Source organism: Ambystoma mexicanum, chromosome 5q, assembly GCF_040938575.1.
Source record: "Ambystoma mexicanum isolate Mex_15411 chromosome 5q, UKY_AmexF1_1, whole genome shotgun sequence".
In the NCBI taxonomy this organism is placed as follows: domain Eukaryota; kingdom Metazoa; phylum Chordata; class Amphibia; order Caudata; family Ambystomatidae; genus Ambystoma; species Ambystoma mexicanum.
This window is the reverse complement of record NC_090933.1, coordinates 783,260,487-783,274,231: the sequence shown is the minus strand read 5'-3', so window position 1 is coordinate 783,274,231 and position 13,745 is coordinate 783,260,487.

Sequence of the window (13,745 nt, the reverse complement as noted above, 5' to 3'; positions counted from 1 at the left end):
TGTGATTTCTAATTCCATGTTAAATTTATGGAAAGAAATTGTATTGTAAAAATAATGCACTTTAAATCGTTTTCTGAATTTAAATTCCATGAGATACGAATTGACTTAAATTGGAAATGTTTTATAAAAATGTATTTTGATTTGAACATGGATTGAAACTAATCATATCGCATTGTTATTGTTGTTAATGCATTTCTAGTTTGTAAGTTGTGTTAAAGGTTTATTTTAAACCATATAACACGACTACAAAAAAGTACTATCTTAAAACAATCAATTACATACTGATTTTAAGGCTTCCCTCTGAAATAATCTTAACTCTCTACTCCTGGAAAATGTGCTCCAACTGTTTCATTTGTAACTGATATAAAGCTGATTGCAAAGTCTGCCATGAAAACCTACATTAATGGCTTTAAAAATGAGAATACACGTACAGAACGTGCTTCTTTGTTTGATGGTGGCAGTTCCATGGGGGGAATTCCTTCTCCTTTTCTACCTTTGCTGCTTGCCATGTCATATTTGCCACCTTCTCTGACTGGAATCTGGGTTTGCTTGTTCGTTCGTTTGTCTGTTAGTTTGTTCGTTAAGCTTTATTCCGACTGACGCCTTAAATGCATACATACAAAAACAAACAGAAACAATCATGTGAGAAAAAGATTTCATTGCAGAAAATATGCCTATCAAGTGTTAAAAAAAGATTTCAATTTCTAATAATGTGGATTCAGGATCCCAACCTGAAAGACCTATGCTTTAAATAGCTTTGTCTCACTGGCCATGCTTTTGTCATGAATATCATTATTGTACGAAAATTATGAAGTGAGTCAGAAAGTATAATATACTAGCGTTGGCCCTGCTCCTTATTGCTTGCACTTTCAATAATGGTTTACCCCACAGGGATCTTAGATTATCGCAGAGGGGGCATGTAAACAGCAACAGCTTTTCATCTTCCCAAATGCTGCAAAAGGGACACTTCATTGATGAACCCTTGAACCATCGGCTAGTATACTTACTAGAGGGAGAATACCCAAGTGGAATTTCAGACAAACAAATGTCAATTGTTTTCTAAATGGGATGTTGATGTAAGTCTCAGCTCTTAGGTACAGGCATTCTATGATTTCAGGCTATTCCGATAATCTTCATTTATTCCTGACTCTCTTGGGATTTTACTGCCGTCCATGGGGGCAGTTTTTGCTTCACTGCCTTCCCTCTAGAATATAGATATTATTAGTAATTGAACATCTCAAAACAGATCAACAAAATGTATTTATAACCCCTTTCAAATGTAGTCATCAGCAAACATTAAAATCATATGAAAAAATAGTATATCTGAAGGATCAACAAAGATCACATAATAAGTTCACATTTTTGAAAATGTGCAGAAGTTACGAATTCCGAGTAATCAATTCACAAATATTAAATCTACTCAATTCTGAAAGTTTCTTCAAAATCAAATTGTCAGGATAATTCTTGTATATGAAAGTTCTATTTAGAGTGCTTTTTTGAATCGATTTGAATCCATCTTCATATTTGAAAGGATAAAATAACTGATTTTATTTAACAATTTCGAAGAATGTTTTAGCAAAGAAATTATCTAAAGCTAAAATGAATAAACTTGCATTAATAACCTCGAAATGCAGTAAATTATTGGGTACACCATTTCTAAATTCAACCAACAAAGTGGTGAAGTAGCTAGGTTTGTGTAATGAGCTCAAACGCGATCTTAATGAGAAAATCACAACACTCTTTAACCTCAACAATTCAACAACTGTAAAATATGAACAATAAAGTATCTATTAATGTTCAAGCTTAATGAAAGTTAATTGCGGTGCAAAACAAGTCATACTGTGTGTTATTTTCTCCATGTTTTAGTGGAATTATTGTTACCTTGAAAAGAAGCAGAAGAATTACTTTACAGTAATAGCAACCAAAATTGTGCGCAATTACTGAGCATATTTAGCATCATCACATCAAATGGTGGCTGAGTGGTAGCCATCTTTAACCTGATGTTTAAATGCTAAATATTAGAAGCCAAGGGAGAGCCAATCATATTGCTGGGAAAGTGGACTGAATCCCACAGTCACCACCTTGATTCTTGGTGGCCGTCTGCACTTTTCCACCCGTGCTCTGCCATCTTGTGTGTTGGTGCGGTGGCCAAGCCACCCTACCCCCTCGGCCCAGGTCACCCCCTGCTTGAGCCCTATCCAACACTTATCTTGCCACCCCTCCTCCTCAGATGCTTGTCCCACTGTGTCCTGGTCACCTGGTCCGATCCAGCTATTGGAAATAGTGAAGTGATAACTACTTCCCATTTCAGCCATCTTATTTGTAGTTTGCTTTTATGGGAAGTAGGGAAGCGTGAGTTTTGCAAAGCCATTTTCCCTCTCGAACAGACCAAACGAAATAAAATACTATCTGCACCCCAGAGGCAGCACCAGAATGCTAATAGTTATCATCCAATTATTGGTGGGCAGGGCTGGTAGTGACCCTATTCCCTCATTGTGCTGCACTTGGGACTACCTTAGGCTCGGCTGGTGGGGTTTTATGACTGCTGCCGCCCTCAAACTCTGAACCTCCCAACGCGGGGGAGATAGCTTAAATGTTCCATGACAGGCAACATTTCACTAGACATACTGATTTTCTCCTGCCAACTCTACCTAAGGACCCCTATCACAAAATTGCTGAGTTCCTGTTTTTGAAACATTCCAAAGACCAAGTGTTTGAAAGGACAACTTCTTATCTAGCAAGCTGTGATCGAAGTGAGTGGGAACGGTCGGGAGTGGTGTTCCACTACTTTTTTTTCTGTTTACCATGCCTCTACTTTTTTACGACCATATTCACCATTCTATGTAGAGGATTTGTCAATTCATGTCCCTGTGCAAGTGTACAGTTGTAATAGGAGCCTTAGATACTAGTCACTCCTTGTCACATGTTGCACTAGGCTTCTGCCTACCCTCTCCCCTGCTGAGACCACAGTTCCACTACTTTTTTTAGTACACTTCCACCACTGCTTGGAAGCAAACAAATACAGAATCGGCGTTCTAGCCATGTGCTTTTAAAACCAGAGAAAAACACATGCAAACTCTGCTGCTATTGGCAGAACCAGCATCACTGAACACATTGTTAATGGCGCGTAACATCTCTTGTCTACGATACAGCAGGAACGCGGACGCATCTGGATTTCTGGATTTCTTCTTCCAGGTTTCACGCACCGGATACATTCGTGCAAGCGGTCAAGGTCCAGACTGAAGGCACATTGTGCAACAGACTATTGTTTTGAAATTTCTGGGAAAAGAAAACCTTTCAAAACGAGGTTGGTCCGGTATTTGTCCGGAAATATGAATTGCCTGGGAAGCTGCGCATTTCAATGCAACATACGGACAGTGTGTGAGAGATAAGGGCATTTAAACATAGACCTAGACACAACAGGTAACGATCGTGAAAAATCTGCGTTTACTTATTTAGGAAAAAGATTGTAGTGGCTGGGCACCTAGCCTGGAAAGCATGTTTCTACAGAGCAACCACTAAATACAATAAGATCACAAAGCGTGGGCACAATGCGTGCTGCGGGCAAGTCCCAGTGCAGACAGACCACTTCGGGGGTACTAAAATTGGTGCGGTATACATGAGAATTACATTACAAGGCAGACAATGTGCACCGCCACCAATAGTGCCATCTCATACAGATTGCCGTATGGAAATGTCATCATCTGTACCTGCACGACTTCTCTGTGCTGACATAAGTCTCCAAAGCAAACTAAAGCCCTTAAAAGTGCACGTTGAGTTGTTTTGTAACAAATAATACTTGATGATTTGTTGGTGCACCCCAACGCATTTTCCATTTCTTTTTCAATATCCTCATTGAGATTGTCTCAAGGTGAGGCAAGAGCTTGCCACTCCACGGTTCTGCATAGTTCATTATTTTCTTTACCTTAAACATGTACTGTGCAGCATAAGTTAAGGTAGGGTAATCAGTGTCTACACTGCCCTCATCACCCACGTCGTGGTTTTACAGCATTGAAGATGGTGTATTGTGTCACCGCCTGAGGTAACCACACTGCAGTCGGTGGTGGAAAGGAACGGGGGCCAGAGGAGAGAGGAAAGTTGAAGGAGTAGGATAGAACAAAACCACATGAAAAGGTACAAAAGGGCCTGTGGGCAAGGTAAATTGTGACTGTGGTATTGTGGGTGCATGTGTAATCTTTGGTAGTGGATTGGGCCAGTACTGGCCCAGGGAACGGGCGCGCCTCGGGAGCAAGACGACACGGTGCAACACAGGTTTTCGTTGATAACCTACCCACGTCTAGTACCTCTAGCCCACAGCTGCACGTGCAGCCGGTCCCGTGGGTACTAACAGCTTTGTAGCCCTCCCCAGTGATACACACTAGCTCTGTAATGGACCTCAGACTGTGTTAACACCTGATTGAGGGCTACAAAGCTGTAATATTAACTGCTGCATTAAATGCATGATAATACCTCATTATGCAGTGGTGATAACGTCCATTGTACCTGTTTTACCAGGTAGTAACACTGCCGTAACATAGAGTGCCACATTCCACATTGGGCAGCACTTGACTAACCAGACAGTATCCAATTGGATTTCCTAGTAAGCTTCTGTGAAATGGGGCTCTTTTTTGGTGGTGAGGGAAGCATACATACATGAGGAGAGACACTGATGATTTGAATTTCTTTATTTTTTGTGTTGTGTTGTGTTGTGTGATGAATAAACATTTCGACTTACTACTTGAAGTTATCTTGCATGCTCTCTGTAACGGACTCTGCTGCTCCCCCTTTCCTACCTTGGTGTCCTAGATCAGGCAGCAGCTCGTGGTGTTACAGTCAGGACAGGGTGGGACTAACACTTCCTGCACATTGTGTTGTGGAACTTTGGCACTGCACATGCCATTGCTTGCACCCCACATAAAGCACAGGTTTATGCTTCCATTGCCCATGACACAATCTGCATGAGTGCATGAGCGGGGCCAAACTCAGCCTTTCATCCTTCCGAGGTCGATAAATGAGCACCACACACCGTGGGTAATAATAAGCATCGCTCAGATACCTGAGGGTTCGTAGCGCTATATAAATGCCAAATTATTATTATTATTATTATTATTATCCTTGCCTGGCCATAGCGTGACAAGACGGAGGACAACATCTGAAAGCAGGGTTGGGGAGCAGTGACCACATCGATTATAGCCACCAAACAAAAGACAAAGGTAAGGTGACAGATCCTGTGGGTCGGGGCCACGCTGGGCACAAATAAGTGGGGAATCTTAGTGGCTCTCATGATGTCATTATTTTTTTATTATTATCATTTTCAGGGTATTTATTGAGCGAAGACCTAGCTTCGAGAAGCAACGGAGCACTAACAATCATAGGGGGAACAACATGGTGAGGGGGGCAAAGAAACAAAGGGAGTGGGGAGCTTACAACACTGTAAGGGGAAATTGGGCAATTTGTCAGCAAATAATCTACAAACAACCAGGGGAAGAAATAGTGGTGATCAGGTCACCCAGTCTCAGGTAGGGTGGAGAGTGGAGGGTGTGTGGACCTAGGTGTTAGGGAGCAGCGATTCCTTGAAGATGAGGGTCTTGAGCTCTGTCTGGAACTGTAGAAGCGAGGGGGCGAGTCTGCTGTTGAGGGGGAGGAGATTCCAGACTCTTGAGTTGTAGACAGAGAAGACCTGCCTTCTGGCTCTTTCCTTCCTGCACCGGTGGAGTTCAAATCTGCACATGTCCTTACTGCAGGTGGATCATAGGTCTCCAGAGAGGATGAGTTTCTCAGTGAGGTAGCTCGGGTACTTCTGGGTGACAGCCTTGTAGAAGATGCACCAGGATTAGAAGATGACACAGGGTTGCAGTGGGAACCAGTGCTGTGTGATGCAGGTCAGGGTGATGCAGTTGATTCCTTTGATGAGCCGTGCTGAAGCTGCAGGACACAACTCAGGGGTGTCAGGGTAGTCACTGGATAGCCTTCCAAAAGGGCAGTGCCACCATCCAGGTGGGAGAGGACCAAGGCCTGAAGGCTATATAAACAATAATGCAAGCACCCATTCTATGTAATGCTATTGGAATTTCTACCACACATTTTCTGCTGCCATTTCCAGGTGTTTGTTTGTTTGTTTATTATTTATAGCGCGCGCCAGACCCGAGGGTAACCGGGCGCATTGTTCAAGGATACTTTAAACTTTACAGGTTACGCATGTTTACAAGTAGTGGTTATACGTCGTAGAAGTTACATAATGCAGGACAGTAAGGAGAATATACATTGTGCATAATATATACATATAACATAATATATACAGGAAATATGCAGTAGGAAGATAGAGAGTATATAACTATGTACATAGTACGTTTGTAGAACAGTGGTTATATTGGTGTAGGGCAGGACTATCGGTCATTTTCTTTGATCCAATTGATACAGTTAGATCTGAAGAGAGCGTAGGATTGGGTAGATCTCAGGCCAGGCGGGAGGGAGTTCCAAAGCTGGGCAGCTTTGACCGGGAAGCTGTTTCCTCCGGCCGTACTTAGTTTAAATGGGGGTATCACTAACTGGTTAGAGTATGCTTCTCTGGTGGGTCTAGTGGAGATTTTTCTGTTGAATCTAGCAACTAGGTATTTGGGTGCTAGATGGTTGATACTTTTGAAAGTTAGAGAAGCTGTCTTGAGTTTGATTTTGTCCGCTGTGGAGAGCCAGTTGGATTGTCTTCTAGCCTCTGAAATATGCTCCCTTCTTGGAATTCCTAAGGCAGCTCTAAGAGCATTGTTCTGTAGTGTTTGAATCTTATGCAGCGTATGTTTATTGGCCCCTATATATAGTGCGTTGCAATAGTCCAATTTCGACAGCACTAATGCTCGAGCAAGGGTTAGGCAGTTGGCAGTGGATAGGTATGGTTTTGCGGCTCTAATCAACTTGCAGGTATATGCGGTGCTGGATGCCATTGCGCTCACCTGTTTGGTTAGGGAGAGGTGGGAATCAAGGTAAAACCCTAATGTTTTTACCTCTTTTGCCACCTTGATAGTGTTACCGTCTATGACGAAGGAGGAGTATTCTTCTTTTAATCTATTGATGTTTTGTGTGTTCCCCAGTATGATGAGTTCCGTTTTGTCATCATTCAGGCATAGTCCGTGTGTGGCCATCCATGCCTGAATGATGAGATAAATCTTGTTCACCAAGGCCAAATCTTGTTCATAATCCCCTGAAAGTGGTAAGAGAATCTGAGTGTCATCCGCATAGTTAGTGTAGGTGACACCCAGATTATCCAGATCATCGAACAAGGGCTTCGTGAAGATGTTGTACATAGTGGGGGAGACACAAGAACCTTGTGGGACTCCACATGTGATGGATACAGGGTCAGCAGCAGCAGAAGTAGAGAAGACTCTCATAGTTCTACCGGTTAGGAATGATTTGATCCATGCGATGGCATGTGTGGAGAAATGGGCAGCTGTTTCTAGGTGGGTGCAGAGCACATCATGATCCACCAGGTCGAAGGCTGCAGAGAGGTCCAGTAAGAGGAGTAGGGCCATCTTTCCGGAGTCTCTCAGCTCATCGACCTGAATTTTAAGATCGATGAGCGCGGTTTCAGTTCCGTGCTGAGGTCTGAAGCCTGATTGTCTTGTGCCTAAAAGGTGGTGCAGCTCCAGGTGTTTTTGGATCTGCAGGTAGGCTACCCTGTCTAGGATTTTTAACAAGAAGGGTACCGTTGTGATGGGCCTGTAGTTAGTCGGGATGGATGGGTCCAATGTTTGTTTTTTTAGGAGGGGGAGGACCCAAGATTGCTTGAGGTTATCTGGTACAGTGCCTGATGCAAAGGAGGCATTAATAAGTTTAGAAATGAATGGGGAGAGGTCTCTGGCCGCGTCTTTTATTAGTTGGGCTGGGCATAGGTCGCCTCGGCAATTGGATGGCTTGAGTGAAAGTATTATCTTTTCGGTTTCAAGTGTAGTTACTTTCGAGAAGTTAAATTTATGGTCTAGTTTAGTGCTGATTGGTGGTTTGCCTCTTAGGTTAGTTGAGGGTGGAATATTCTGTTTCTTTATCTCAATTTTTGTTTGGAGTGTGGCAATTTTGTCGTTTAGTGCTTTTTGGATGTTCGAGCACCATATTTTGTTTTTGTCACAGTTATCATGGACAGGAATAGGGTTTTCTAGTTCCTTTAGTATAAGGAATAGTTCTTTCGTTCCAGATTTGGCCTGCAGTATTCTGTTATTGAAATTCTCTCTTTTTGCTTTCTTTATTTCATTTTTGTAAATCTTGGAGGCATTGATGAGTGTAATTTTATTTGTCTCTGTTGGCGTTAGTCGCCAAGCAGATTCGCATTTACGTTTTTCAAGTCTTAGAGATTTGAGGTGAGGAGTGAACCAGGTATTTAGGTGGGCTCTGGGCTTACTCTTTCTCAGTTTCAGTGGGGCAATAGTATCTAAAGCTGTAGCCATGGAAGAGTTGAATTCGTTTACTAGTGAAGAGGTGTCCAATAAGTCAGGTAGAGAGTTTAGTCTGGGGAGGATGAGTGGTAGCAGTTTTTCTGTAGTTATAAGTTTTTTGTTTCTGGTTGGCAAGGGGGGAGCCAGAGCAGTTTCAATGGGTAGGGCCAAGTTAACATTTAGGAGGAAAGTTATCAGTGCATGATCAGTCCAGATTTGTGGAGTGATATCGACAATCGTTGTATTGCAGTTATAGTCAGCAACCCAGTCAAGTATACGGCCTTTTTCGTGTGTTGGTTGTAGGATTTTTTGGGAGAAGCCTAGTTCTGAGATGACATTAGTGACATTAGTTGCTTGCAGGTCTTTAGGGTCATTGTAGCCTAGGTTTAGGTCTCCCAGAAGGATGGCTTGGGATGAAGTTTTTAGGTTGTTTGAGAGGATCGTGGAAATGTCCTCCTCGAACGTGCCAATAGGGCCTGGTGGTCTATAGATAAGGTGAATAGTAATAGTTTGAGAGGGAGATGCGAGGAGTTTAGCCGTTAATGATTCGCAGGAATTAGTCGTTGAACTTGATTCAGTTTTTAGGGTGAGATTATTTTTAGCAATGATAGCTAGGCCACCTCCTCGAGAGTTGACTCTGTCTTCTCTAAGTATGGTGTAATTATGGGGTAAGGCAAGCATTAGGGCAGGTCCTGCAGCTTGGTGCAGCCAAGTTTCTGTTATGGCGAGGATGTCATAGTTTCCTATTTGAATGAGATCCGCAATTTCGGTAGCGTGTGCTATTAGTGACCTGGCATTAATAAGGGCGCACTTCAGTTGGATGTTCGGCTTTGCTGTGGCCTGGGTGGCATTACTTTTCTTTTTAGGTATGCTATTATTAGCATTGGGCTGCTTATTTGGGCGGTTATTGCGATGGAGGTCAATTTTTATAGGAGGAGTGTTTCGGATGTTAGTGTTACTTCTATTGCAAGAGGTATTGTGTCTAGCTAATGGTTCGTAAATTTTAGGTAGTCTTGAACGTAGTTTTGCGTTTCTACTTGCAATATCACAGGGAAGGTATGTTAGCGATTGGTGGGTAATAAGTGAATGTGAAAGTTGATGGCTGGGCTCTAGGGGGGGAGTTAAGAGTCCTTCATCCACGGGCGGTATGCCCTGTAGTGTAGGCCTCGGATGGTGGTTTACTTTAGGCATTGTGGTCCAAAAGGCTGACAGGTAAATAAAAGTTAGTATCATTATGACCTGGTTTTAGGCGCGGGCAGTTGGTTTGCAAGAGTCAGGTACCTCTAGGCTAGACGGAGCAATCATATGTAGGCTAAATGCAATCAGAGACAGGCTAAATGCAGTCAGAGACAGGCTAAGTCCTAGGCGACCATAGGGCACAACACAGTTCAAATGTAGTCTGGGGGCTACCATAGGGCACAGCACAGTTCAAATGTGGTCTGGGGGCGACCATAGGGCACAACACAGTTCAAATGTGGTCTGGGGGCGACCATAGGGCTCAACACAGTTCAAATGTGGTCTGGTACTGTACTAGATGTACAGCAGGGCGAAGCACACTTCTCACCACGTTTTATGGAGGAGGCTCTTTACACTTTGAAATTCTATGCAGATTTGTGAAATTGCACAGCATGCAACTTTGTCCTCCAGGGACTGCTTGCTCGCAGGTTAACACTTTCGACACCTTCTTTATATTTCTCTACAAACAGGAACATTGGAAATGTAAGCTATTTGATTAGGGAGGGAAAAAAATGGGGACTCCTTCCTGCACTATACCCACTCTCGTGGAACTCACTTAATTCCCAATTTGGGTCAGCTCATCAAAGCTATAGAGGGAACAATCTCTGTGACCAGAACACCACACTGATTGCCTTTCACGTGTCAAGATTTAAATATTCATATAGGATTAACCAATTGGCAATGGTATATTCTACTGTACCCCCTGTTTTATGGCCGTGATCTGGGATGCGCACACTTTAAACTTACCCTGGGCCAGTAATGGACCACAATTTTGATTTATTTATTTGAATTTGTATAGCGCACATCTGCCCGTGGGCATCGTGGCGCTGTTATAGTATGCTCACTTGGGACAAGGGTACAATACAGCAGATAAGTACGTTAAATACAATACTTGGTACTTGGCACTGTTACAGTATGCTCACTTGGGGCAAGGGTACAATACAGCAGATAAGTATGTTAAATACGATACTTGGTACAAGAGTACAATACAGCGGTAATCATTACATACATACAGTAAAAGGCGAACTGGTGGCTGATGAGACGGGTTAGTTCAATAGAAGGGTTTTGAGCTGTTTGCTAAATGTGATGTAGGATTTTTCATTTCTTAAGGCGGTGGGTAGCGCGTTCCAGTTTTTAGGTGCTAAGTGTTGGAAGCTGGCTCCGCCGGCTTTACTTCTTTTGAAAGTGGGTACATAGATCTGGTTGGTCAGATGGGATCTAGTGGGTCTAGAGGTTGCGATGAAGGTGATCTTTTCAGATAGGTAGGGAGGGGCGTCATGGGATAGGCATCTATATGTGATGGCCATGGTTTTGAAAATGATGCAATCTTTTACTCGTAGCCAATGTGCCTCTCTCCTGGTCTGTGAAATGTGTTCCCTTTTAGGAATACTCAAAGCAGCTCTTAGTGCATTATTCTGTGTGATTTGCATCTTGTTTATATTTTTGGCAGAGGTTCCAAGGAATAGGGCATTGCAGTAGTCGAGTTTAGTGCCTACTGTTGCTCTGGCTATTGATAGGCAGTTTTTGGTGGAGAGGAACGGTTTAACTGCATTGATAACTTTAGTGGTGAGTGCGGCAGAGGAAGCTATGGCGTTGACCCGGCATGACATTGACAGTGTTGCATCAAGGTAGACTCCTAGGGATTTTACTGAAGAGGAGACCGTGATGGTGAAGTTGTCGATATTGAATGTTTTATAGTGAGGTGAGAGTTTGTTTAGGGTTTCCTTGGTGCCTACTATGAGGATCTCTGTTTTGTCTCAGTTTAAACAGTGGCCATTGGCTGCCATCCAGGTTTGGATGGCTGTGTAGATCTTGGTTAGTACCCCAGCGTCTTGTTCATAGATGCCCGTGAGGTGGAGTAGGACTTGTGTGTCGTCGGCATAGTTGGTGTAGGCTATGTAGCGACGATCAAGATCATTGAAAAGAGGGAGGGTGAATATATTGTAGAGTGTGGGGGCTGTACATGACCCTTGTGGGGCTCCACAATGGATGGTGGTAGGGGTGGTGCTTGAGGAGTCTGAGAAGACTTTCATGAGTCGCCCCTTGAGGAAGGAGGTAACCCATGCGATGGCTTGGGGAGAGAAGTGGGCTTCGTTTTGTAGTTGTATGCCTAGGATGTCGTGATTGACCAGGTCAAAGGCAGCGGACAAGTACTGCAGGAGCAGGAGTGCCGGTTTGCCTTTGTCCATGATGTCGCCGAGTTGTATTTTTAGATCGAGTAAGGCGGACTCAGTTCCATGTCCAGGACGGAAGCCTGATTGCCTTTTTCCTAGAATGTGATTTTCTTCCAGATATTGCTGGATTTGAGTGTAGGTCACTTTATCCAGGATCTTGAGCAGGAAGGGAATGGTGGTGATGGGTCTGTAGTTCTTGGCATTTTATGGGTCTAAGGTTGGTTTTTTGAGAAGTGGGCGTACCCATGCTTCTTTTAGGCTGTTTGGGACTGAGTTGGAGTTGAAGGATGCATTGATGAAAGACTTTAGAAAAGGAGCAAGTGTTTCTACACAGTTTTTGACTAATTTGTCAGGGCAGGCATCGCCCTTGCAATTGGATGGCTTGATTTTGTTCACAATATCTATTACTTCTGATTCAGAGATTTCTCTAAATTTGAAGGGTGTGATTATGTCTTTAGTGGCCTCTTTTTCAGTCTCAATGCGTGAGGCTGTTTTGAGGTGCTGAGAGAGATTTTTGTGGTGGTCCAGAATTTTCTTCTGTAGGAGTTCAATTTTGTTTAGAAGTGCAGATTGTATGGTGTTGCACCATGTTACATCTTTGACAATCTCTTGGGTTTTGGTGACTGGTGTGGATAGTTCTTTGTAGATGGTGAAGAGTTCTTTAGATTCTGAGCTGGCATTAGAGATTCTTTCATTATATGAGGTGGATTTGGCAGTAATAATGGCTTTTTTGTATTGTGTGGCTATAGATTTATACATGGATAGTGACGAGGCGTTGGGTGAACTTTGCCATTTATTGAGATCTTGGCGTTTCTTGGTGGGCTGTTCCTTTACTTCTTTGAGAACCAGGAGTTGGAGTGTTTGATGTTTTTAGCTTTTTTATTTTGGAGTGGGGCGATAATGTCTATGGCCGTGCTGATTGTGGATTTGTATAAGTCTGCCAGTATTGCAGAGGGCAGAGGGGAGATTCGTAGTGAGTGTGTCTAAGTAGGGGGTAATCCTTTCTTTGGTGATGTTTTTGGCACTCCTAGCCTTGGCTGGTAGAGTTGGGATAGTTTTTTTTTCTGTGGTAGCAGGTGTATGGAAGAACAAGTGTATAAGTGAGTGGTTGGACCATGGGGTGGGTGTGATTGAGCTGATGTCAATGTCGCAGTTGTGGTCTGCATCCCAGTCAAGGGTGCGTCCTTTGCGGTGTGTGGGTGTGTGGATTTAGTGCTCGAAGCCTAGTTCTTGGAGTACTTGTGCTAGAGCTATCTATGGTCTATGCTTCTAGTCATTGAAGCCCAGGTTGAGATCGCCTAAGAGGATGGTTTTCGTGGTAGTTTTAAGGTTTTCTGCTAGGAGGTGTGTGAGGTTGTGGTGGAAGTCAGATATGAGGCCTGGTGGGCGGTAGGCTAGATTGATGGTGATGGTAGTGTTCGAGGATATTGAGAACTTGGCTGCGAGGGAATCGATATTCTCTCTGAGATTGGAAGGCGCTTGGCTTATGTCTAGGTGGTCCTTGACTATGAGGGCTACTCCCCCCCTGTTGTAAGGGTTCTATCCTGTGTGATGATGGTGTATCCTGGTGGAGTGGCTAGCGAGAGGGCAGGGGCAGCTGCATTGTGTAGCCAGGTTTCAGTGATGGCTAGGATATCCAGGTCGAGAATGGTGTGGAGGTCATGGATTTCTAGGAAGGGATCTGGCGTTGATTAGTGCACATTGCAGGCTGGAGGGTGTCGTGGGGGTGAGTTTCTCTTTGTTTGTCTTTTTGGTTGCTTTAGTTGTGGTAGAGGTAAGTGGATCATCAGGCATGGTGTGTGTGGTAAGGTTATTCGATTATATAGTGTGGCTAGTGATTTGTGAGTTGCCGTGGCTGGCTTGTGAAGGTTTAGGTGGGTGTCTTGAGCGGATGCCTATTAGTTGGTTTCTGGAG